The sequence below is a fragment of the Sander lucioperca genome, chromosome 1 (assembly GCF_008315115.2).
Source record: "Sander lucioperca isolate FBNREF2018 chromosome 1, SLUC_FBN_1.2, whole genome shotgun sequence".
In the NCBI taxonomy this organism is placed as follows: domain Eukaryota; kingdom Metazoa; phylum Chordata; class Actinopteri; order Perciformes; family Percidae; genus Sander; species Sander lucioperca.
The window spans coordinates 1,995,074-1,999,726 of record NC_050173.1 but is presented as its reverse complement, the minus strand read 5'-3'; positions in this window follow the sequence as shown (position 1 = coordinate 1,999,726).

The following is a 4,653-nucleotide window of genomic DNA, read 5'->3' as shown; positions in this document are numbered from 1 at the left end:
TGGCTATTTGGTACTAGCAGTGATAACAGCACAGACAGGAAACATCACCACCAACACAAACTCCACAGAAACAGACCATTAAAGCAAAAAGACATGTTTGTGCTGGGGTTGTGCTGTCAGAGAAACACTAAAAGGTATAATGTTATACAGTAACCTGAAACCTAATGATGCTAAGAATGTGAAGATTCATGTAAAACTGTTAGATAATTGAAAAGTTGTTGTTAATATAATATTGTACCACCATATCTCTGTGTTTCTATTTGATTTTAAAACTATTTTAGGGCTTTTTCCTTTATTAGACCAGCTTAAGAGTGACAGAAAATCAGAGTTTGAGAAGATGACGTGTAGCGGGTCGGATTTTTAACCTGACCGCTGCCAAGTGCCAAATGAAGCCTCATGATGCTTTATGAACCATTTTCTTTATTTCTGAGCCCACTAGATGGCACTCTCTGTTCAACAAAGGGTTGAAAGCACACTGAATTGCCATTTCTTGAGCCTTTTTCTTTAAGCCAAGAGCCCCTTCTAGTGGGCTCAGAAAATAAATAAAATGTTTTACAAAGCTTTATGAGGTTTCAGTTGGCCATCATTAGCGCACACTCTACCAGGTAAGCTAGAGGTCGCCCATCTCTTTCATGCACTGTTGTATATAGAATAGAATAGAATATCTTTATTTGTCATTGTAACAGATACAACGAAATAAAGTGCAATTATATCTGCTCATCTTATCTTCATTTGCCAAGATAGAAATTAGGTGTTGTATACTTGGCCTTTTCACTTTAAACCCACTGTATCTGTACCAAAATATTTGTACTTGACATTTTTCCTCTTTCTTATTCCCCCTTTTTCTTTCATTTGTTTTCAAATTTTTCCTAAATTCTTCCTTGAACTCTCTTTAATTTCACCGCCTTTGTCACTGTATCAATTCTCTGTATGAAAAAAGGAGCAAGGCAACCACGTGTCCAGAGGAAAATCGGATTCCATTGCCAAGACAATCTTACACTCATAAAGGCATATTTGACAGCTGAGACATTGGCTTTGCTAAATTAAGTTTTGACGATGAGAGCAATTTAATTGATTGGCTGGAGTCATAACTTGTAGCTCTAACAGAGGACTCTCTCACAGTTACAATAAAAAATGATCTCCACCCTCTACCAAGATAATCATTAATGTGATTCAGTGACTGTTAGCCAAATAGCCTTACAGTAATTTCAGTTCACCAATATTCAATCCAACATTGCACTCCCTCCATACACTCTTTAAGGGTCTATGACATGCTGCTTTTTGGATGCTTTTATATAGGCCTTAGTGGTCCCCTAATACTGTATCTGAAGTCTCTTTCCCGAAATTCAGCCTTGGTGCAGAATTACAGCCACTAGATAGACTAGAGGATGTGCCATTTCTGTGTCTGTAGCTTTAAATGCTATTGAGGACGAGAGAGGGGGGGCAAGGTGGAGGGTGGGGGTGTGGCCTTGACCACCTGCCATGCTTCGCTTGTTTTCAAGCCATGATGTCTCCCTCTTTCTCATGGGTGGGCCAAATTCTCTGGGCGGGCAAAGCAGAGAAAGGGGAGGTAACCTTTCCAGTTTCCAGATCGGCCCATCTGAGCTTTCATTTTCTCAAAGGCAGAGCAGGATACCCAGAGCTTGGTTTACACCTATTGCCATTTCTAGCCACTGGGGGACCATAGGCAGGCTAGGGGAACTCACATTAATGTTAAAAAACCTCATAAAGTGAAATTGTCATGCCATGGGACCTTTAATAATTTTTGTATTGATGATACTGGATGTGATTGTGCTGATGAACGTTAGTCAAGAGCCTAAGGAGCTAGCAGGATGACAGTCACACCCTGTCCTTGTACTTTGTTGCTACTCAACTTTGTGTTTGATTGAGAAACATATTAACACATTTAAAGTTTTTAAAACTGTTTAACCAACCTTAATATCCAGTTTTCCCTAGTAAAATACTTTAGAGGTATTAAAGGCAGGTGTTATGATGTTCATGTTTATTTTATGTTTATGATGATCAGTATGGCTGCAATGCAAAACAGTTATTAACACTAACCAACTGTCTACCTATCAGTCAAACTGCATCAGCCAGTCTCGACTGACTCTGGAGGCAGCAGGAATAATATCCACAGGCTAACAGCTGTCTGGTACATGAACGCATCCACCTTCAATCCGTCTCATCAGTATTTCTTTGGCGTACAGGCTGCAGTTCAGCATGTCGGGGAAGTCTGGAGGGCAGTGAGTCTGTAAGAGAGTTGGATCAGCAGCAGTCGAGTGGAGTTGAGTATACAGGTTTGTAGTCCTGAATGGTCTCAGCAGTGACTGCATACAGCTACGGTAAGCCCTGAGGAGAAAACATGCATCAGTCTGTCATCACCTGCACTGCTTAAATCTAAACTTTATCACAGTGCTGATTGAGTTTGTAACACTATTCAAGGCTGTAATGCTTCCATTTATATGTCAGTTAGTTTGGTAACATAAAAGCAGAGTAAGAGGGAGGTGAGAGCCTTTGTCTGACTTAGGGCTCCTGCACACTGCCTGCGTGGCGTGAGCATGGCATTTCTGTTGCGTGTCAGTTGCGTGGCGGCTGCGTGGCTTTTTCTATCTCTTTGCACACCAGAAACGTGCTGCTGCTAGCCTTGTCTGTACACATGTATGTTTCCCATAAACATAAATATATACTGATTTGATTACAGCAAAGACAACGTCGGCAGTATTGACAAAACAGCCTACAGAATATTTCGTTCTGTTTTGACAGGTGCAATATTTGAAAATGGATAATTATTTATTATTGTTTTTTAAATTACATTTATATCTGCATTTATGTCAAAATCTAGAGACTTTCAAACATCAAAATGTAATTAATTAAATGTATTTGTGTCAAAATGATATAAACATCTTTTTGTATTGTTTTCGCCTGGAAACGCTTCCAACACGCTTGCATGTCGTGTGAAAAATAGGCATCGGTCCTATTTCTAGCATGCATGCGTTTTCGGTGTGGCTCGAGCCGTGCCTGAGACGCGCGTGTCACACAGGCAGTGTGCAAGCTCTAACCTGTTAACATGGGAGCCGAAATAAAAACGGACACGCCACGCAGCTGACACGCTCACGCCACGCATGCAGTGTCCAGGAGCCCTTAGAGTGAGAGCAATGGCTATTTCCTGGAGGCGGTTATTTTAAGACTAAGCATTCTGTAGATGCAACACAGGGTGTACACAGGTGAAATGGGATGAGGCTTAAGGCTTGAGTTAGTCTAGAGGTTGGTTGTGGTCGTCCCTATTACCGTGTTTACACCTGCTGGGGTGTCTGTTTATAACAACTTTGTGTAGCTGGACCGTCACTCAGAACACACACTACGTTGTTATTGTAGCCTATTCTACCCTTTATATATAGGCTTGTTCAACGTATGGGGAGAGAGTTGTTAAACTTAAAATAAATATATAGCCTACTGATTTGATTAAAGTAAGGCAATGTCGGCAGTATTGACTGCAAAATATGTTACAGAATATTTCGTTCTGTATGACAGGTGCTATATTTGAAAATCTTTTCTCTGAAATTTTTTATTACATTTATATATTGATGTCAAAACCTAGAGACTTTCAAACATCAAGATGTCATTTATTAATATGCATTCGTGTCTAAATGACATATAAACATATTTTCCTATTCTATTTAGCATGGAAACGCTTCCAACACGCTCACGTCTCGCGTGAAAAATAGGCGTCGGTTCTATTTCTAGCAGGCACGCGTCTCAGGCGCGTCTCACGCAGGCAGTGTGTAAGCTCTAACCTGTTAACATGGGAGCCGAAATAAAAACGGACACGCCACGCGGCTGACACGCTCGCGCGACGCATCCAGTGTGTAACCGGCCTAAACGCGGACCTCCTGGTACTGCCGCCATTCATGCACATACGGCAGTACACAAAGTTTGTTGAAAATTGACAGACTTTCCCTTAAATTACCAGCTAACGGGTCAAAGTTTAAGATGAAAACATGGAAAACACCCAACAAGTTTATGGTTATTTTAATGTACACAGTGCCATGGATGTGCAGTGCTAAGCCTATGTCCTGATTAACTGGTTAGTGTGTAGCCACACCCCCAAAGCATCCCCTGCTTTATCATCAATTTTAAAATAAAAGGGACAATAATTTACAGTATTGAAGAAGACTTGAAACTAGTGATTGAGCCCATACACTCGTTATGAAAATGTTTACTGAGATAATAAATCAAGTGAGAAGTAGAGTAATTTTCTTATAGACCTCCATAGAAACCGACTTCTTTTTGGAGCCAGTGGAGTAGCCCCCTGCTGGAAATTAGATAGCATGCAGGTTTAAGGCACTTCTGCATTAACTTCACTTCTCAGGCCCGGAAGTTTCTGCTTGGTGTAGTCACCTCAGCTTGGTGCTAATACCTGCATGGGTTTTCTATCTTGCAGGTGCATATGACAAACATCATCAAGTGATATATATCAACGCCAGTAAGGTTAATATGGAAACAGCTGCTAAATTCTTTTCTGCCTTCTTTCGAGGCACAAAGTGTTTTAAGACACTGATGATATGAGGACAGCACTTTAATGTGGCATTTTATTTGCAATGTAAAAGTCAGAGTTTGAAGGTCATGAATGAAAGTTACAATTTTCCGTTGATC